The sequence below is a fragment of the Aulonocara stuartgranti genome (genome assembly GCF_965226115.1).
Source record: "Aulonocara stuartgranti genome assembly, chromosome: 19".
NCBI lineage: Eukaryota > Metazoa > Chordata > Actinopteri > Cichliformes > Cichlidae > Aulonocara > Aulonocara stuartgranti.
Genome location: NC_138955.1, coordinates 4929073 through 4952164, shown reverse-complemented (window position 1 = coordinate 4952164; position 23092 = coordinate 4929073). Strand labels below are relative to the sequence as shown.

At 39.6% G+C, this 23092-nt stretch overlaps 1 long non-coding RNA gene across 1 annotated transcript; it reads left to right on the top strand.

Annotated features, from left to right (window-relative positions):
* The first annotated feature begins 3194 nt into the window (after positions 1 to 3194).
* Positions 3195 to 20718, top strand: LOC309694867. The gene is made up of 3 exons (XR_014272975.1): positions 3195 to 3221; positions 4463 to 4512; positions 20631 to 20718. It is a non-coding gene; the product is annotated as an uncharacterized lncRNA (long non-coding RNA).
* Positions 20719 to 23092: the final 2374 nt, after the last annotated feature.

Below are 23092 nucleotides of genomic sequence, written 5' to 3'. Positions count from 1 at the left end.
AGGCATAAGACTTCATTTTTCCTCAGACACATTTCTCTAGTAAAACACTCAGTACACAGCCCCTGGCTGTGCAAAAAGGGATGTTTATAAGTACACAGTACACTCTAATGGCCTCACTTTGTCTGACCTTGTGGAAGAGCTGATGTATGAAGTGAAAGTAAAGCAAGATTACAAAACGAGCAGTAGAATAATTCCATGTTATATGTGAAGCTTTTCTTATTTTGACACGACATATCGGGGTTACATTTCATGTCTTAAACTTAATGAAGAAGAAATAATCATAGCAAAAAGATCACAGCTTATTAAGATCTTCTTAATGCTACAAATTTACACCAATCCAGTATTTTTAGCTTGTTTTCCTCTCAGAATGTTAAATTTTGCTTTTCTAAAGATGATGCTGGTGTCTCAGATATTCCTGTCAGGGGCGTAATTTCCATGAGGGTTAGGGGGGTTATGACCCCCCCCCCCCCCCCCCCCCCCAATAATCAGACCCAACCAATATAACCCCCCCAATAAAATGATGAATTATCTTGCATAAATACCTCATTTCAGGTATTTCCAGCAAAATAGTTGCATGTTTAATCATCCGGGAATTTACCCAGCTTTATATATTTATTTAGACAGAGCTCTTGACCCCCCCAATGTTCAACACAAAGTTATGCAGATGATTCCTGAAGGGACACTTTCACCCGATATCTGTGAAAAAAAAAGAATCCTAAACAAACAGGTTCTTTATTATAACTGTTAAAAGGTTTGCATGGCGTGCAGTGTGTCCTTCAAAAACTAAAGATACTGGATAAGTGATTGAGGAAAGATCATCAGAAATCATCACTGTCTTTGCAGTGCAGTGCATTTTGACTCACACTGTGAAGTTATTAATCTGTTCTCCCCAACTCATCCCATTGTCCGCTGTATAATGACAATCTGTGTTAATTGTGACTGTTTATAAAATGGAGCTCAACTTTGGAGCCAAGCTGTGCTAATCTCATCATCCTCGTTTTCTTTCTCTGCACCACTAGGTTTGAAAATCAACTATTGATGTTCCTTATTACATTAGGTGAGCTGCTTGATGGCAACACACAGCTGCAGGCCGTTTGTATGGATATCCTATTGATCTGATTTACATATATAGAGAGTTTGTTGTTTGTTGCTGAGCAGACATTGTGTATCTCGAAGTGAACTATGGAAAATGTGACATTCTCTGTCACTCTGAAGAGCTCTGTGGTTTTTTTCCCTTCATATAACAGCATCCGTGACTAAAGATTTATTACCATTGTGTCGTTCTAGCCTATAGTATGTCCAGATATAACAGTTTTTGCCACATTTTATATGATATTTGGTGTCTGCTGTACTAGGATTGTGATCTAAATAACTACATTCTGTAATAGCACTATTAGTGGAGAATACTTTTAAAAATGACTACAACTAACTCAACAACAGAAATATGTTGCAATGTCTTTGGAAATGATTTATGCTTCAGTGGCTTTCTATAAAACAGATGGCAATAGAGTGATAGGATGAAGAAATACTGGAATGAGTCAAAAGCTGAGTTGAATGTCCCCCAAAACACCAAAAACTACAATTTAAATGATTAATTACAGATTACACATCAACACAAAGTTATGCCGATGATTCCTGTATTAGCCATAAGCTAACACTGTTTGCTGTGTTTGCTAGCTAGAAAAGACAAATCATGATTTTTGCTTCCGTTTTTAAAAAAAGGACAGAGTAACAAAGGCAGAGGTGGTGATGGCATATTTCCCTCATCATACAGTCAACTACATTCCCCATCCTACTTATTTTGATATTATTTCAACTCTTGAGTTTCTGTTTTTTTTTATTTAAAAGGGCCACACAGTTCAGATCACAAATGATGTGCAGTACATAGAGTGTATAGCTTTTGCTCGTTTCCAACCATTTTCTGTTGTTCCACAGACAAGATTTACAACATTCAACTGCATAAAACCACAGTAAACTATAAATATAAAACAACCACAAAGACAGACATTAGACAAATATAGCGTAAGAAATGTACAGAAATTTAAATTATTTCCAAAAGTATGAATTTAAATAGAAATTGTGATAATAATACCACCAAACTGAACCGGTTTACTTTTTATTCTCTGCTTTGGTTAGATTTATGAACCAAAACTACCCGATTAAGTTTTGAAAAAGACGATTTGAATTCAAATAGAAGCTCACTTTATAATGTTGCCTGGAAACAAATCCCCTCAGAGAAATCTTGAAAACATCGGAATGAACCAGTCCAGTACTTTAATTGGATGGAGGTCCGGTCCTCACTGAGGATGCTACCGAGTATCTGTATTGGATGCTGTTAAACATCAATCCAATTTGGATGGATTTTTTTTTCTGTTGCACAACATTAAATCCCTTTCCAGATGTTGCAACAGTGATGAGAACTGATGCCTAAATACTGTTGTAAGAGAGGTATCAGATGCCCAAGCTGAAATACAGAGCAGACAAACCAAGTGCCAGTATGAATTACCAGTGCAACTAAATAACTATGGTTATACATTCATCTTGGTGTTTAGTTTTTCATCAGCTTGTGTCTTCTTTTGTCCTAAAAACCACTTTAAGACACTTGAACAACCTGTTTTTGTACTGTAACTCTAATTTTCTGATATAGTTCGGCTATATAAATACAGGTTATTTAACCATGATACTGTTGCTTTCTGCAGCTGTGTCCTTTTTCACTAGATCACTAAATAGGCACTTCAGCAAGGTTTGTGATTCACACTGTAAGTGCGCTATACTTTGAGTGTAAAATATGGCACAGAATATTGTATAGACACTTCTGCAGGCATATTTAAAGTTGCATTAGTTTGCTGCTTTGATATGTTGCAGTTGAAAACATTGCTGCCCTAATTTCATGTCATTCCAGGGCGAGCAAAGGAATCCTGCCTCATTTGTCTCTAATTTGTTCCCAGAGCACATATGAGAGGGGTTATAAATACATTAGTCCTCTCTGTAGCACACCACACTAGGGGGGCTGCTGGGCAATCGAGCAGCTTGCTGTTTGTATATTGCTACTTTTTACCCACTCCAGCAGTGGCGGTGGGGAGATGGGACAGCATATACCACCTACTTTATGCGGTGACTATGAGCAGGTTGTGCTGTCCCAGAGGTGGACCGCCTGTGCCGTGCATTAAAGCCTTGAGCACTGGACAGATTGGAAGCAAACCAATGCAAAAAAGGAAATGGTGAGCCACGCAGATACAAAAGTACTCATATCTTTTATGCCCTGATGTAATCCACCGGTGGTTTCAGTTAGTAGAGCGGAAACATCAATTAAAACATGACGATTATCACTAAATTTGTTATTAGCCCCGCGGAGGAAGCAACCACAGCTAGAATTTGTCTCTTTCTTCTCACTGACGCACACATGCAGACTACCGCCTGCGGGACTTTACAGACCCAGAGATAGGCCTGAACTTGTTCTCCACTTGGGAGAATATCAAATCCTGGTGCATTTTCATCAGCTGTCAGTGTCAGATAGATATTTCTGCCGAGCTGGGCAGGAAATTAGGCTATTAAATTACAGCTTTTCACAAGGCACTTGTCATTTTCTCCTGCTATCCTACAGATGTTCTATCAAAGTAAGTCATTGTAACCATCTATCTTTCCCTTGGCTAAATACTTTCACTACAACCCAAATGCTGGCCTGTTTTTTCCTTTTTTGCTCTTATCTCTCTGTCATTCTCTATCTCCTCTTCTGTTTTCTGTTGATATGTTTGATTAATTTGCACCTGCTTTTGGTTCAAGCGCAAAATTAATTCCAAGGAGGTCAGCAAGGGTCAGCGGTCAGGCCATAGTGGATTACTGATTATCAGGCAGGCGATTTGACTTCCATATTGGCTCATCCATGACTTGGATTGCACATCTGAGAACCAGTCACAAGATCTGAAATGTGGAAAAGCATTGAGACCCGCTGCAGTACAGAAATCCAAAACACATTTATTCACATGATTCAAACCTTATTTTGAGATATGTAGTTTTGAGTCTTTTTTTTGTATTCGAACAAAAAAAGAAGGAAGAGGAAAATGTGTGAAGTTTTAGTGATGATTTCAAAAGAAGCATGCAGATGCCTTTTCACCCCAATTCTCAGTGTTTAAACAAAAATCTGGCATATGGATATTGATCATCAGTTATGTCAATGATGCGCACAAGCAATGTTTTTTTAATCTGTGCAGTATTTCTGTATAGTATTCATTTTGTGTTATACCGCTTTGCTATGAACAGATGTTTACTTGTTAATATTTTGATTCCTGCCATGTAGCACGAGAAGATTATTACTCCTTTCACATTTGCACCAGGCTATTTGTCACAGTTCACTGAGAGGACTCAAACGCAAGACATGCTGAGAAGTTTCACAAGGTTTGACGAACAAACTCTAATTTTACAACAACAGAAGTAAATCAAAGACTTTCTGTGTTCAACACAGGTCAGTACTTGTTACAAAAAGTCATCTCAAGTTTTCTCTACTGAACTCAGGTAAGTAATGTTATTATTCGATTAACTAAGTCCTCTGAAGTTTCATCTAAGGCAGAATGTCCAAACCTGTTAATGTTGTTACATTACATTAGACTTTCCTTCCAAACACAGGTTTTCATCCTCCTGCCTTGATGTAACTTCAGCTGTTAATTACCAAATCTCTGAAGCCAGTTTGTTTATAGAAAGTGTGTGGGAAAGTATGTCAGGTAGGAACACAGGAGGGTATTCTAACAGACACACCAGACAGGATTCTCTAGGAGGAGGAGATGAGCAGGTAAATACAAATCTATCATTACAAGACTTGCAGGTAAGTACAATATAAAGCTAACTGGCAGTCAGCCTGAGTAATCACATGTAGTAGGTTAACAATCTGGCAGCAAGTGAAGATGAGTGCTGGGTTTAAATACTGCCAGTAGTCGGAGACGGAAAGCACATGCTCATGTCTGGTTCCTCCCTGGACCACACCCGCTCCTGGAAGACACTGGTTAGTTACTCTCACTTAAACCCTGCACACAGATGGGGGAGAGAAAGAGAGCACAAAAGAGGAAGAGACAGATGGAAGCTAAGTTCCGGAAGACACAGGCGACTGTACCAGTATAACGCAAAAAACAGTCTTTGTTTAGACTATTAATGGAAATGCATGTAGTCAGACCCATTTTCACACAAAATAGTGCATGTGAAATTATTTTTTCTCAGTTATACTTTCTCACATGCATCGTGCAGGTGGAAATAACTGGTTTCAGATACGTTTGCGCTACTGGAAAGATCTACGTTTTAGTGTAAAGGAACGGCTTGGATCGAAGATGCAGGAGGCAGCAAACATGCAAACGCAAGTAGTAACTACTGTATTAGCTGCGGTGTTTAAGCGCAATTCCAACTGACACAAACTCACAGCCAGCAAGTTAAAGGCCAGATATCGCACAGTCTGACTGTGTTGGACAATTGCATCCTCACATGTATCCAGTAGGATCTCAAGCCTAGTTGTAGAAAGATTCATGGCAGCAGTGCAAGCACAGAGTATGTCCCACAATGCGTACCTGTAACTGGTTTAATGACAACAAATGTTAAAGGCCTTATTAAAAGACTTGTTGTTGTTTTTAACAAAATAAGAATCATGAAATATGAGGAAAAATCCATTTTTAGTCAGATAAGTCTCCTTCATGCACTCATGTAATCAGATAATGCAGAGGTTTCATTAGAAGATAGTGTTTGACATTGAGAAACCTAAGCATCACAGTAGGCATGTTTGTATATGTAAATCCTGACATTTTATTTGGTGAGTTTTGACTTTCTGAGGGGACAAAGCACATATGATGAAATGACATTTGAAAGATTACGCAAATACTCATGTTCATCATCCCTACTACTCCTCAGAAGCCCTGACACGCTCACTTTATTGCTGTGTTTCTCGAGCTCCACGTGCTCTCGTACAGTTTGTTTTATAGGCCACAAACCGGATAATTGATTTGCCTTGTCTTTTATTTTTAGATTTGAATGACATTCCAGGGAATTTTTTCAATTGTCATGATCTCATTTGGACTTCCTCCTTTGTTGTTGATATCAATAGGGGATCTAGATATAGTACATCATTTCAAAAGCAGGGCGCATTACGCAACACTTTTATCCAAGTTTGATGGAACAGCTGCTGTTCCTTGGTTTCTTTTTTCGCTCTATCTCCCTCTCTTGTCAGAAAACCCTCTCAACTAATCTATCATCCTCTCTCTCTACTTAAACTTGGCTTTACTATTGGAAGGCAAGGGTAGAATGAAAGGGAAATGGGATCTCATTATTTCAGACTCACTGCTCACTCCGCTTATGCATGATCATTATCGCAAAAAAAAGGGGGAAAGAAAAACATTCGGAAGCAAGTGATTTTTGCTTTAGAAGAGAAAGGATGCATAGGTCTATTATAAAAATGATATTCAAAGTCCTCACAGAATAAAGGAAAGTCTCTTTGCAGGTGGTGTGGAAATGATCACCCTTTCACTATGCACATAAAACATGCTTTTGAATAAGTCTCGTTATTGTTTTTATGAATGTTAAAAAAGGTAGCTCTGTTGGAGCTTTAGGTGTGTCAGAGGGTTTGTTATATGTGTATCCTTTATAGCATTTAGCTACTCAATCTACAAGCCTCATCTTGCTTCAATTTGCTTTCAGAATAAAATGGAAAATTTGATTAGACTGAAAATGATTTGACAGGAAGGCCTGCTGTTATTAATTCAGAATTGTTCATTTATTTATTTATATATGGTACTGTATTACTGATACACTAAACAGCATGCAAGCATTCCAAGAAATCCTATCTATGTCGGGCACTTCTTCACCTGATTTGATCCCAATGGCAGTATGATAGTGGATGCAAACATAGAATATGGCACTGGATTGGTGAGAATTTGCTCAGTTATAGCCATAGCTCAAAACTAGTTGCTTAAAATAGCTATGCTTGTTGTTTAAAATTGACTAGACAGTAGACTGATCAAATGAAACAGTTATTTTATTGGTCATTAAACAGTGACTGAAAAAAACAAAACAAAATTAAATAATAATTGTTTAGCACAACTGTGTCACAGCAAGAAGGCCCAAAGAGATGCATGTTAGGTTAACTGGTGATTCTAAATTGGCTGTAGGTGTGAATACAATAATTAATGGTTGTCTGTCTCTCTGTGTTAGCCCTGTGACAGATTGGCAATATGTCCAGGGTGTATTCTGCCTCTCGTCCTATCAGCTGGCATAGGCTCCAGCCACACCATGACCCAGAATTGGATAAGCGGATGAAAATGGATACACTGATAAATAATAATGGAAGAGACATTACAGGGGACATGAACTCCAGAATCCTTATTGCCTGTGCAGAGCTTCTGAAAGCAAACTGTAGGAATAATTTTCCATTCTTATTGGAAATGGAAGTTTCTTAAACACCACCAGCCATGTTTATGCCAGAATCCAATCTGAATCCAACAGCACTGACAACTGCAGCAATAACGATTGTAACAAGACATTTATGTCTACAAATTATTGAGTTCATGAAATGCTCATCATGTGACATCTGTCTATAATGTCTATTCTCATTTTTAGTCCTAATATGCTATATTCGTATGCCCAATCTAGCTTGGGGGTCACTGCTCTGTTACCACAAGGAACAATGTTGCCTTCACCTTCCACACTTTCTTTAGTTCCTTCTCTTGGTATTGCTAAAGCTTCTTCCTGATGTTGCTATCACTTGGCATGGCTGCATCTATCACTATGGCCTCATTTTTCTGCTTCTTCACCACTACCATGTCCAGTTGGTTAGCTATCACCAGTTTGTTCATCTGTATCTGGAAGCCCCACAGGATCTTAGCTCGGTCAGTCTCCACCACCCCGGGAATCGTCTCCCATTTTGACCTCGGGCCTTCCAGGCCACACTGGGCACAGATATACCAGCCACTTGGCTTTGGTGTTCCAACCAAGTGTTCCCTGCCTGTTAGCATCTTGCACCCTGCTGTTATGTGCTGGATAGTCTCTGGGGCACCTCTGCACAGTCAGCACCTGGTATCTCATCTGGTGTAGTAGACTCATGCCTCTTAAGCTTAGGGCTTGTCCTATGCTGCTGTGATTAGTGCCTCTGTGCTGTCTTTCACTCCCACTTACTTGATATCAGCCACCTTTTCTATCTGCTGGCGGCGCATGCTGTGCAGGGGCCTGTCTTTCCATGCTGGTTTCACTTCTTGCTCCTTATCTTTCTTGGGTTTCTGCTGCCTGAGGTATTCACTAAGCATATGATCATCTTTCTGATGTACTTATGGATCTTTGTTGTTCATCCTCAGTAGTGTTTCTGACACTCAGTAGAACTCGGCCTCCATCCTTCCACTCAATGTTCAACCTCAGGGTGCTAGATCTGGAGTGGAACTCGGTAAGGAGCTTTGTGTTCTTGATGCCGCTTCCGTTGGCCAGCTTGTCGGGTGTCCAGAGATGGAAAGGTAACATGCCTGCTCTGCCAACAATAAGTAATTGTAATCAGCAATAAATTATTATATTTATGCATGTTTTTGTGTGTTAGTGCTCTGATTTCAGTACAGGAGATGAGGCTTGAGGTGAGGAGGAAGAAGATGACATTTTGTTAAGACTTCTGGTGGGGTTGTCTCTGTTCCTCGCAATTTCGTCTCTCTGGTGACGGGGATTCCTTTTCTGACAGTGAAATATGGGAGTGATGCTTCATATCTTGAACCTGAAGGTGCTGTCATGACTTGAAATGTCCCTCCACAGCGCATTAACGACTTCACTTCTCCTCCACCTTTGGTCTTTCATGCACGTGGCTGGTCTCTAGCCACATATATAAAAAAAATTAGTCAGAAAATATTTAAATATGATGGGATAAAATTGCATTTTAAGAAATAAATTATATGTTTATGAGAATGCATCATTGTTGTAAGACATAATTACACACTAATCTATATTTATTTATAAATACAATATTCTTTTTTCTTTTTTACTACACCTTTAAATGTTACGCAGCATGTGTGAGAGAGTTTCTATAATTTCGTTATGCTTGCATAATGACAATAAAGAGTCTTGAATATTAAACCTTAATTTAGTCTTTTAGTTACAAACCATATCCCGTATCCATATTTCATGCTCCTTTAATAAGTGGATGTTTGTGTATGCATATGCTTGTACTTTTCAGAACACCATCACCATCGCGACCTCTGTTTCTGCTTTAAATTGGGTACAGTTAGCACATCTTTCGTCTGGAACTACAATTCCAAACTGTTTAAAGCATCAAAGTAGGGAAGACACTGCTGACAACAACAGAGTAAAGGCCATGTGAAAGAGCAATTTTATAAGCTATTCCATGCACTCAACCTGTCAGACAAGGTTGTGGGGTCTTGCCCTGTCTGCCAGTAGCTATGAAACCCGGGAGTGCATCTTCTGGGAGCAGTCTCAAACTAAAGTTGGAAAGTCTGTCATCATTTTTTCCCCCACTTTTTATGTTGTAGTTGCGAGTCAACAACAAACAATAAGCAGATTAGATGGTAGCTATTTCTTAATATTAACTGCAACAGAAGTGTAACATCACAAAGTAATATGATTACACAGTAGTTTGGGAACTTTAATTGCTTAAGTCCCAGGTTCTATAAGGATCACTGCCAACAGCAACTGCTAGCTACAGCTTGCACGTATATATCACCCAAAGTGGATGAGTGAAACTATTAAATGATCCATGGAAATGGAGCTCATGAAATCCCGAACATAAGTAGCCTCTGGCAGGCCACACACGTGCTGACCTCACAACCCACACTGCACCCCAGACACCACAAATGTATGCTCATTCATGTAAGACGTGTGCCATTGCTACAGCTTAATTTGAGTTCCCTCAGACTGAGCACAGTGGCAGCAGAGTGCACCTGGGATGGAGTTACGCACCCAGGTGACTCTTTTCCAGTTTGGAATAAGTTCATTCCAGTTGGGAATGGCATTTATAAGCACTCAGCATATCTTTATTCCACAAGCCAGAATTTACAAATAGATTTCAAATTAGAGCTTCTGCTTTAATTTTCTAGTGCAGTGACCCATTGTGCAGCAGTGTAATAGTGGGTCCCAGTGTGACAATTAAAATAAATCATGTCTGAACAAAATTCACCATATGTATTCATGCCTCATCAGTAACTGAATTGATGTAAATGATTTATCCAAGGGCACTTAAATACCATTGCCCATATCACATAGGGCTACCACCCTGCAAATGCTTGAGCTCTACATGCTTTTCAGCAGAATAAAGAAATTGACATGTCTATGACAAATGAATAGAAGTGAGAATACAGACAGCGTTTGTTCTGAACAAGGCAAGGCAAGGCAAGTTTATTTGTATAGCACAATTCAACAACAAGGTGATTCAAAGTGCTTTACAGAGACATTAGAAACAAAAACAATTAAAAAGCATGATTTAAAATTGATTAAAACAAGCAAGCAAGCAAGCAAGCAAACAAACAAACAAACAAACAAACAAACAAACAGGATATAAAATCAAAACAGATCAAATCAGAACAATAGATAAAATCAGTAGTTAAAATGTTAGTTTTGAAATTTAAGCTTAAAAGTGTGGATTTGGTGCTTTATTCAAATGCAGCTGAGAACAGGTGAGTCTTCAACCTGGATTTAAATAAACTGAGTGTTTCAGCTGATCTGAGGCTTTCTGGGAGTTTGTTCCAGATATAAGGAGCATAAAAGCTGAATGCCGCTTCTCCGTTTCTGGTTCTGACTCTGGGAACTGATAAAAGACCGGATCCAGATGACCTGAGGGATCTGGAAGGTTCATACTGGATCAGGAGGTCATTGATGTATTTTGGTCCTAAACCATTCAGAGCTTTATAGACCAGCATCAGAACTTTAAAGTCTATCCTCTGACGGACAGGCAGCCAGTGTAAAGACCTCAGAGCTGGACTGATGTGGTCCACTTTTTTGGTCTTAGTGAGGACTCGAGCAGCAGAGTTCTGAATGAGCTGTAGTTGTCTGACTGATTTTTTAGGTAGACCTGTAAAGATGCTGTTACAGTAATCAAGCCTACTAAAGATGAATGCATGGACTAGTTTTTCCAGGTCCTGTTGAGACATCAGATCTTTTATCCTTGAAATATTCTTGAGGTGATAGTAAGCTGATTTTGTTATTGTCTTAATGTGTTTTTCTAAGTTTAGGTCTGCATCCATCACTACACCCAAATTTCTCGCCTGGTTTGTGGTTTTTAGATGTATAGATTGAAGTTCTCTGGTGACCTGTAATCGTTTTTCTTTGGCGCCAAAGACTATTACTTCAGTTTTGTTTTTGTTTAGCTGGAGAAAATTGTGGCACAACCAGTCATTAATTTCCTCAATGCATTTACCGAGAGCCTGTACAGGGCCTCGGTCTCCTGGTGACATTGTGATATATATTTGTGTGTCATCTGCATAGCTGTGATAGTTTATTTTGTTGTTGTTTATAATCTGTGCCAGTGGGAGCATGTAGATGTTAAACAGAAGGGGTCCCAAGATGGAACCTTGGGGAACTCCACATGTGATACTTGTCTGCTCAGATGTGAAGTTACCTATTGATACAAAGTATTTCCTGTTTTGAACCAGTTTAGTACAGTTCCTGAAAGACCTGCCCAGTTCTCCAGTCGTTTGAGTAATATGTTGTGGTCAACTGTATCAAATGCTGCACTGAGATCTAGTAAAACTAAGACTGACATTTTTCCACTGTCTGTGTTCAGACATATGTCATTAAACACTTTTGTCAGAGCGGTTTCAGTGCTGTGGTTCTGTCTAAAACCTGACTGGAAGGCATCGTAGCAGTTATTCTGTTTTAAGAAGTAATTGAGCTGTTGAGAAACTGCTTTTTCAATGATCTTACTTAAAAATGGGAGATTTGAGATCGGCCTGTAGTTGTTCATTTGTGTCTTGTCAAGATTGTCCTTTTTCAGTATAGGTTTTATTACAGCATTTTTAAGTGGTTCCGGAAACATACCTGACATTAAAGAAAAGTTGACAATCTGTAACAGGTCTGACTCTAAAGTCTTTGAGACCTTTTTGAAAAAACTTGTTGGCAGGACATCTAAACAGCAGGAGGAGGAGTCCAGTTGACCTAAGATGTCCTCCAGGTCTTTGCTGTGAACAGCCCAGGCCTTAGCGCGATTAAAGTGAAATACTTGCAAATGCACCTTTTTGTCATATCGGTGCATTTTTTTTAATGTATTTATAAAGCGAGTCTAACAGTTTGATTTGCCTGAGCTTTTCTTTCTATTTAAAAAGAAAACATGTTTCTTTTTCAAGCTGTAGCTCAGACTGGAACCTAAGCAACCGCTTGTCTCGCTTGTCTGACAAAGTGCTCCTTTTTTCCTCTGCCTTAAAAAAAAAGAAATAAAAAGATGAAACTATGAGTAGAATAGCCAATTGCCAATTGAGGAGCATGATAATGAATAGCCCATATTCTAAACTTACTAGTGCATGAGAAAAAAAAGGTGCGATTCTACGGGCTGTCTTCACTTTTTATTAAAAATGACAGCGACAGCATGCTGAAACGTCTTTTGATTAAAATGGGGAAGCATACTTTGAGCTCTAAATATCATTAGGCTTTTGTGTGAAGCTACTTATACAGTTTTAGTCACAGACCCCCAGCAGCCATTAAAACATTATGAATGTGTTGCCCACTGTGTGTAACCAGTCACCTTCCTCATGATTTTGACTTCCTCATCCTCGCGCACCGCTTCAGCCTCATCAGCTTTACTTTCTCCGCTTTTGATTAATCCTGTCTCATTTGAGATTTTGAAACTATCAATGGGAATTATTCAAATCCCCAAGGTATGAAATAGCTATGAGGAGGCTGTGGAAGACACTCATTAACCCCAAATGGAGGGGAGCCCACAGTAAATCTCGAAGATTTCTCTCCGTTGTTGAAATCTGATTAGTTATGGTTGCTGTACTTAATCCCAGTTGAAGGTAGAAGTTAATTTTGTCCGGTGTGTATGCAATAACTCAAGATTTGAAAAAAAAAAAGCATTATATCTTCAGCAACAGCTTTTAAAGTATATATTACTATGTTACTAGGAGCTGCACAAAAACAAATCATATCTTTGTGGAAATTCTGCTGTGTATATTTTTAAAAACAAGAACATCTGATCCTCTGTAAAATACACTTTACTGTAAAAAGGGGAAAAAACCCAGCAAAAAATATTAAGACATCGGCCAACTTTGTGACTTTACCAATAACATTCTACACTTGCATGGATTTAATCACTGGGTTGTGTTGGCTAGTAAGTCTTTGTAGATTGCTTTGTTGTATTGATCATTCCATTGTAGTTAGCTCTGGATTTCTGTCCGCAGAGGCTTGTCTTTATCCTCTTTAAAATAATGGAGGATTTTTTTTCATAGAGTCATGAAATGCACCCTGAATGGCAGCTGAAGAGATCCAAATCTTGCCATATAGACCCAAAGTAGACATTCTTCCCTGGGGGGACTTGTTTTAGCTGTAGCACCACATCCAAATTGGATCAACAGCTGCTGTATATGATTCCACAATTTGAAGCATAATATGTTCCATTAATGCCGGAGCACTCACAGGCATTAGACAGACATTTGATGCAAACCTCTCAGGATGTGCTCTGCTTATTCTCCGCCTTATTTCCCAGAAACATGGCACAGACTGGTGCTGCTGCCATTCTGCTACATGCAGATGTCAATTATAGTGGTGGCAGAGAATGGTGAGCGGGCACATCTGCCAGTGGATGATGTCTCCCCGAGCACTGCGCAAGTCAATGAAGCATAAATCTCAACCATCAGTTGGCACCTTAACAATAATATCTGCAAGATGCTGCCTGAACAAAAAGACTGTCTGATACCTGCTTATTTTCAAATATAGAGCAAAAAAGAACATATAATATGTTTATTATAATGTTTTGTTCTTCTCAATGATGTTTTCTTTCTTTCTGTCTGACATTTTTTCTGTATTTCTTTCTGTCTTTTTTATTTGCTCTTCATGGGTCACAGGGCCTGAAGGGCATGTCAGGGATGTCTGCATGCATTCTTCTGTGTTTCTTACTGGTGGTGGTGGTGGGGATCTTCCTCATCACACCCAGACCTCTGCAGCCTGCTGTGTTATTAAGCAAATACAGCACATTAGGGACAGAGCAGCTCCACCACCGTTGTCATCGAGAACATCTAGTTATCACATCTTGCGCTCAACCACCTGCTGAGTTCACAGAGCTATCAGCATCCCCCATGACCCGCTTGTGTCTCTGTGTGTCTCTGCTGGAGACCTTGGATATGTTAAACACCCCCATACGGCCGAGACCAAGTTTGCTACATGCAACATCTCCCTCAGAAATTAGTTTGCTGCGAATGTGCATTTGCTCCTTGCACATCCACACAAAAACAAACACATATTGCAAACATTTTTTTTTGTGAATGTAGAGCATCTCCACTGCATGTATTGACTCGTTTCAGAGCGACTTTGTTTGTGTTATACTGTAGAAGGAGCTGTTTGTCATCAACAACACAGCTTTTTCCAAAAGCATCTGGCTCTAAGTGTGTGGATTACAGCAGTATACATTTGTATAATGCCTGTGATAATGGGATAAAGCAGCTTCAGTGGGAGAAATCTGTATGGAGAATGGATTATTTCAAAGCTCTGCCTATGGGACATTGAACCCAGGAGTTATCACAAGCAGTCAGCATCTCAAGTGGGTGCACTGCCTCGCAAAAGTGCTCCGATGCCACATTTAGTGTCCACATTTCCCTCACTGGAGAGAAAACATGGGATGGGGAGGCCACAGTTGTGTATGTTTTGCCTTTTTGCCTTTAGTAGCACTCAAGGATGAGATATAGTAGTTCCATTTCAAATTTTCATTTGCTTTAGATTGGGACTTGTGCACATGTTCTGCATTTATTTATTGTTCTCTCGTTCGTGATATAGGAACCCAGTAAACTAGTTTGCATGTTTCTCTTGATAGCCATTATAGAGGAAAATTAGCATTTCCATGCATACAAAAGCAATTACAGCCAATTTATACACATTTGGTCGAAACATGTCCCCAATTAGAGGGCCATTTCAGGGGCCTGATAAGACGAGCGGCTCTCACATTGAACATCTGAGGCCTGGACAGACGTAGCATTCGTTCCTTTCTTACTGATTCCTATCTCTGTCCACAGCTCTAGCACTATGAGGAGTTCAGCTTGCAGCTCTCACTTACTTTAAAGACAGTTAATTTCACCCTTAATAAGGGCGCAGTTGTGAAAAACAAATGTTCCTGTGCTGATAGTGTTGCTTTGATATTAGTAACAGCAACCGGATAGTCGTGCAAGCTGGAGCTCTTTATTACATCAAAGACTGTTAGCTGTCTTTATTGTATGCCTCTTATGTTTGTAATAAAGTTGCTAGAGGACTGTAACAAGATTTAACATTATATGAGCTGTAAAAATGGCATATTCTCTAATTCCTTTATTGACTAACGGTTTTATGCTGATGCGTTCGAGTGCCCTTCCTCAGCATGTCCTGCTGCCATTTGCATGAGTGCGAGAAATCTCGGATGACATCTCAAAATCTGCCAATTCATTAGCTCAAACAGGTTTATCTGCTTAAAGTCTTTGGCTAAGACCCTATCCTCACTGAGGAATGACTCACCTCCATATTGCCTTGTTATTCACTAACAGCAACAGTTACGTCACCCATTACGGGCTGTTGGAGATTATAGAGTTATTTGTGCAAATCCTCTTTTTACATGATATCAAATGCTCTGCCAGAGGTCTGGCAAGAAGGATACAATCAGCCTGCTGAGGCACTTGAGGGACCTGAATGTTTCAAGGAGTTCACTGATTGGTAACATGACAGAGAGAAGGTGGTGGAAGGAGGAGATGATGAGATTGATTACAAGGATGCTGACATCACTGACATCAGTGTTTATTGCTAGTGCTTAAAGGATTCAAAGGATAAACAAGGACAAACTGTTGAAAGGTAAAAGTTGATGTTCATTTAAGAAAGGAGCTGTCTGAGCTATTTAGTCACAGTAAAAAGAAAGTACACTCTTTCACTCTCATGCTTTGGTTTTGTGCATCAGGATATAATGTAAACCAGCAGGTCATTAAATTAAGTAAAGGCACCTTCAGATCAACTAAAAACCCAGAGAAACTAAAATCCAGACATATTGCACTGTTCCCTTATTCATTTAACAAAAGCTAAGCCAAGTTTCACATAATGCTTTTGCAGTATGTGAAATAATACTGTTCATAAGTTCTCTTAATGGTTTAGATTTTGTTAAGTACATAATAATAATGTTGTAATACAACACGTGTCTTTCATCTGAGGTTGTATTTGCTTAATTTTAAGACCTGGTAATGACTAAATATATATTTTTACACTTTGTCTTGCTGAGAGCTTGATATCACTTTGGGCATCTGTCCATTACTGGCTCAAGATGATGTAACTAAAAGCATAGGGGCATGGCTGACTAAGAAATCCACCTAATAGCTAGCATGATTTGTCTTTTAGTTTATCACTGGTACTGTTTATAAGCTGTAATGATCAAACCCATGTAGATCTTCTCAGATCTGGACTCTATTCTATGGTTATTTATTTATTTATGATTTCTGTTTTTAACATGACACTTTCTTTTGCCTTTTTAATGTTTAAAATTTAATGTTAAAAATACATGTGCCATACTTGGACTCTTAAAAATCACGAGAAACAACAACAAGAACAAAAATCTCTCTTACAGTATAACTCTGAAATCCCATTCGAATTACAGTAAAGGAGAAGGAGGAGCCTGTTACAGTAAAATGATTGCAAATGCCAAAAATCCAAATTCTTGATTTCCTTTTTAGAGGCCTCTATTAGGCCGTTTTTGCTATATCTATACTACCAGTGAAATATGATTTTCTTTTAACACTTTAGCTGGAGTTCTCAGACCCCTCAAAAATTGAATTTAGTGATCTTGCAGATCAAAGAGAACTTTCACACCACTTTGTGCTTGGGCTCTAACAGCAGAAGGTCTCTTTCAAAATTAAATCCAGCTTGAGGGTGGAGAAGAAACATAGACCTTACTGTTGATAAAATCAGCCTTACCCAGTTACGATGCATTCATAATTATGCATAACTATAAGCAGACAACACAGAATAAAATATACTTTAAACGATATTACTACAGATAATCTCATCAATGCAGTGGGTATATGACTCCTACAGCTACTGTATTGCAGTTTCCATTTATTTCTTTGGGAGCCATATGGGTGGAAAGGCGTACGATTGTGAACTCAATCACAGCGCAAGAGGATGTCAGGGCACAGGGTGCTCCCCGTGAATCACACACCGAAAGGCTATCACCCAAACCTCCAAGGTCCACTGCCAACTCATCAGTCATCGTGGACCATACCAAGCTGCAGCCTGATCAACCGTTGACATCCTCTGGTCACTGGGGATTTTCACAAGCTCAGCCGCTCCTTCCATCTCCCATACATCCATACCAATAACCATACTCTCTGTTGAAACCATAGCATAACATATTCCAAGGACTGAGTGTGACTTTGCCTCTTAAAATTCTGTCACTCTGACTAGATTTTATATGAAACCGAAGGCCACAGAGGCTTGTTTTGTCACACTGGCTGATCTTTGATGATAGTTTCTTTTATGCTTTCACTTTTAGGTTATTGTTAGAAAACGGTCACAGTATATCGGTGTCTCGATTCTTTTTATATCCTGTTGTAAAAACAGAAAAAAAAGACATTGTAAATTTTTGAACAGCATTTGTCTAACATGATGTGGCCGATGAAGTATGGAGAAAACATGCATAAATGAGTGACAAGAGGTGTGCGGGACATGAAAGATAATGCACATTTGCATGATTACATGGACAGATGAGTGATTTACCTTCGCTTATGTCTGACAGCCATTTTTGATAAAGGACAAGATGTGAGTGGCATCTGATCCTGTATTCTTCAACTGTAGCCCCCAACGAAGCTTGCATCACGTCACGTAATTGATTTATGACACGAGGAGGTACGACTTCCAGGGAATGATGTTTATCCAGCAAATTCCACCACTGGGACACAGATGCTTTATGGCATGCCCGGTGTGGTTGATACAGAGGCTGTCACAAAAATTCAAAACACTGCCGTTGGTTTTCAAGTATGGGCTCAAAATGTGGTCATAAATATTTTGTACTTGTAAAAAAGATTTGTATGTGTAAAAAAGATTTGTGTGTGCGTAAAAAAGATTTGTATGTGTAAAAAAGATTTGTGTGTGCGTAAAAAAGATTTGTATGTGTAAAAAAGATTTGTGTGTGCGTAAAAAAGATTTGTATGTGTAAAAAAGATTTGTGTGTGCGTAAAAAAGATTTGTATGTGTAAAAAAGATTTGTGTGTGGACTTAGAAAAAAACCCCTGCAAGTTACAAGTACGGATTTTTGACCCTATTTTTCTTCCCTTCATCTGATTGGTCAATGTCATGTCAATCACAAATGTAACAATCCAATCAGAGAACAGATGGGTTTGGCTGTCGGAGGGGCGCTGTTTTGAACTGCAGGTCCTTGAAGGGTGATACCGTTTGAAGCTGGAGGATCGCTATATAAATATCCGATAGCAGCTAGGTCCCCTAACTTTCAGTAGCTGTTGAAAGGATAAAGTTGTGGTATATCAGTGGTTAGAAATAACATTATTACTTTAGAATTAGTTTAACACAAAGTCAGGGCTGACCCAGGACCATTGCTGTGAGTCACAGTGCGCAGCATAAAAGTCCTTTCACATCGGATGCAGGATACGCTGCTAATGCTAACTGCTAACTAAAAGCAAAGGATCCAGAATTTGTTACGCTGGCTGCTGGGCTCTGTGGGTTTTTGCAGCAGCTCTACCTGTACTAGATGCACCTGCTCCTTGTCTTTTCTATCTCTGACTTTATGTCCTCTAGAAGAGTTTGTTTTTTTTGCTAGTTCTTCAAATGTTCAATAAAAACATGTATGCTAATTCATAACGAAGAAAGCTTTGTAATGAAGACTGTCATTTCCAAAACACTGCCCACCCCCACCCCGCGGTCCGCAGCGCTGTTGAAAAGGCTGTGGAAGTCCCTGTATTAAACACGTAGACCTGTGACACAAAAATCACCAAACTCGGACGACCACAGACTGTTTTCCTTCGTGGTGATGAAGGAAAACGCTGGGTTGGCATGTAAAAGGGCATTTATTCCCTTCAAAGACCTGCAGTTCAAAAAAAGCTCCCCTCGACAGCCAAACCTATCTGTTCTCTGATTGGATTGTTACATTTGTGATTGACATGACATTGACCAATCAGATGAAGGGAAGAAAAATAGGGTCAAAAATCCGTACTTGTAACTTGCAGGGGTTTTTTTTCTAAGTCCACACACAAATCTTTTTTACGCACACACAAATCTTTTTTACACATACAAATCTTTTTTACGCACACACAAATTCTTTTTACACATACAAATCTTTTTTACACACACAAATCTTTTTTACGCACACACAAAATCTTTTTACACATACAAATCTTCTTTACACATACAAATCTTTTTTACAAGTACAAAATATTTATGACCACATTTTGAGCCCATATTCAAGTCAGGATTACCGAATTATACGCACATATGCATACAGTAGATCGTATTTTCTGTGAAATTAAACTTCTAAGATGCAGAGAGAAAAAGGTCTATTCCCTCTGTATGTCATTGAGAACATTGTAAAACTTACTGTCTGCGGTGAAAGTCAACCAACATTCTCTGACCCACTGCTTGCCCTCACTTCTCTGTGCTTTTTCAAGTTTTCCAATTACAGTTTTCAAAGTTTAAACGTATTATCTACCTACTTCGCTTACTTTCTGGCTTATTCAAGCCCACTGGTCCTGCGCACACCATACAGGGCTTTCTCCGCCATGCACATCTCTCACATTTGGCACACTCATGCCCAGCCTAAGCCACATTAGAAAATAGATGATATGACAATTTCACACATAGCGTTATCCTCTGCCTCACTCCAGTTCACCTGTGGCCAAGCAGCCTTCCTCAAGTAAGCAAAATAATAAATAATTGCCATAATGTTTGAATAAAAAAGGGAAAAAAACCCAACTTTGAATGCTTTGAATGGAATAGGAGAGCCGATGGAGGGGTGGGTTGGGTGCGGTGAGAGGGTGGGTGGGGGGGATACAGGGGAGGAGAAATATTTGATTAATCTTCTTAACACGTTTCATGTGCAGATTCTTTGAGTTAATTTCAAGGACCATGCCTAAAGGAGATTACCTCCCCATGCTCCTGCACATTTGCTCATGAGTGATTTTGTTTATTCATGTTTTATATTATAATGCTCCTCCTGCCTTCTGCAGCCACAGAACCACCGGCAAAAATGCAATTTATTTCCCGCTCTGCACACGATGGAGACAGCTGATAATGTCACCAGGAAATATGAAGACTGCTGGGACGGGACCAAACAGCCTACTATTTATGTATGGAATATAAACAAAATATTTTGTGTGGGTTTTGGTAACACGCGCACGCACATTAAAAACACACCCCTCCAAAAAAGTTGCTCTGGCCAGGATTTTTCAGCTTCTTTGTGTGTGTGTGTGTGTATTACTGTAGCTTTTGATTAACATATCTGTCATCTGTTGGTTGATCAGACTGCGTCAACAATTGCATGGACCATTACTGAGGGTCATATAAAAAGTCAAAGAAGTTCTCAAAGGCTGCAGATTATGCTTCAGCTTCATCACCAATCACGCTTATCATCAGCAGCTTATGGTAAGCTCATTCCAGCTAGTATATGTGCCTCTCTTATATGAAAACCTATTTACAGTATGTTGTCATGGCATATATGACACAACACACTCATAATTCATTGACACGGCTCCGTCATGAACGTGCATCAAAGTGTCTTTCATCACTCCTGCTAATAGGAATTTATCTGTTCCTCTGGCAGTGATGGGACGACTGACGTAACTGTTTACAGTGACTCCTTTGCTCTCTCCAGATGACGAGGACGATGATGACAACCGACGCTCTCTGCCCAGCCGACGGCCTAGATGGCAGGATTTATGGCCTGCGGTGCCCATCCTCTGCACAAAACACATTGTCTCTGGGCGGATCGTTCTGCCTGTCCTTGCTTTATTGATCTCACTCCTCACAAGTTCCCAACTTCCGCGTTCCCGGTGCTTCACTTGACAGGAGAGAGATTTAGTGAAGGGATGAGGTCAGATAGAGGAAGAGAGATGGAGGGAAAGGGGAAAGGAGGAGGGCGGGCGGGACATCGGGGTGGGACGAGAAGGAGAATGGAAATGAGAAAGTGGAGGAGGAGGAGGCGAAGGTGGTAAGAGAGAAGGCTAGAAGAAGGAGAGGGTGTGAGACAGAAAGAGAGGGAGGAAGAAGGAGAGAGTTTCTCCTATGGGAGGATGCAGCTCTAGGCCAGGTCAGCGAAGATTGATACTTGTGAGAGTGTAAAGGCCTACAGAATTAGCCCCTGGTACAGTGGAAATCCACTGGTAAACACATCCAGCATTTCTCAAAGGTGTTCACATCAATCTCAGAACTCCCGTTTTGCAGTACACAGTGTATATACACACATGCACTTTTATCTCGAGTGTTTGGCTCACTGAAGTGGTCATTGGACAACTGTACTACAGCACAGTAAAGCCAAACAACACATAGACATGACTTCAGCACTTGTTCCATCAAGTGATTTTTGCTTTTAGCACTTTTAAAGCCACAGAGACACATCTCCGAAACTTCCTCACCGTGTACGAGATATGTGCACAGGTGTGTTGACAGGCAAGCGCTGCACTTTAAAGTGACATACAGTACATTCAAGCCATGATTGATGGTCTTTTTAGTCATCATAATACCTTAAATTTCTTGCAATTTCTCTTTTTGACCTCAAAATTAGATTAGAAACAGTGATGTCTGTAATGCTCACAAAGCCCAAAGCTAGTATTTATTTAGCAAGGGAGAAGACTTATATAAGGCCAAGCTAAACTGACAACCAGTCACCCCTAAGGGAGGACAAAGCCAAGGCTCTATAATGTTTATGTCAACTCTTGTACAGTCTAATTGGCTTGGCAATCATGGATCATGTACTGTTTTTTGCGTGTTATTCAGTGGGATGGTGGTGGGTGAGAATATATTCCTTGTGGATTTAAACAATGCCCTGTACATCCGTTCTCTGGATGTGTACACAACTCATGCTAAAGACGTGTCTGCATCATTCAACAATCCACCGTGGCAAAACATTCATTAGCAGCGCTGTAGCAGAGCTGCTCTATATTTTTGAAATCAGACACTGTGATAAGGATTTCAAACTGACTAGAGATCAGAGTGCAACTCCACTCAATTACTTTTCTGTCATTTGTAAAACATGTAGGCTTCCAAATGTGAAGTCTACACACCAACATGTGAATGGAGATGCTATTCTTATCAAAATAGGAGGAAAAGTAGTATTGAAGAAATTGGCTCTGCACGGTGCTGTTAGTATGGAGAGCCTTTGATAATCAGACTTTTTATTCTTTTTGCTGAAGTCTGTGAATGCAGAGCACACACGGAGCAGTACACATGGGAGAGGAGCAGAGAGATTTGGGGTGTGTGATCCAAAAATAAAATAGGTCATCAAATTACCCCTGTGATTGTGTGTACCTGCCCAATTATGATTGATCTTTGCAAGAGAAAACAAAGTGGTGTGTTTTATTTGCATGTTGAATGATACTCTCCCTCTCTCTCCCCCTTTCAATCTCTCTCTCCCGCACTATAATCATCTCCAATGTGAAATGCTATTTAGGTATTCATAATTTATTTTTGTGTGGGGAGGACACAATAGACAAGCGTGCAACGCTCTGCCAAGCCCCAGATTTTTTTTTTTTTTTTTTTGGTTAATTGAAAATCTCATTTGCATGAGGAGAAAATCAAACACTCATTTCCATACATGAGATTATAAAAAGATAACCGCCAGTGTTTGTTGTTCCATATTTGATCTGAGCGTTTCCACCTAATTGCTAAATGCTGCAAAATAGGGCTAGAATGTAACCTCCAAACCAATGTTCACTTTTAAGGCAACTAGATGTTATGTTCCGGTGCAAATGCCTCGCTGTGTTCTCTA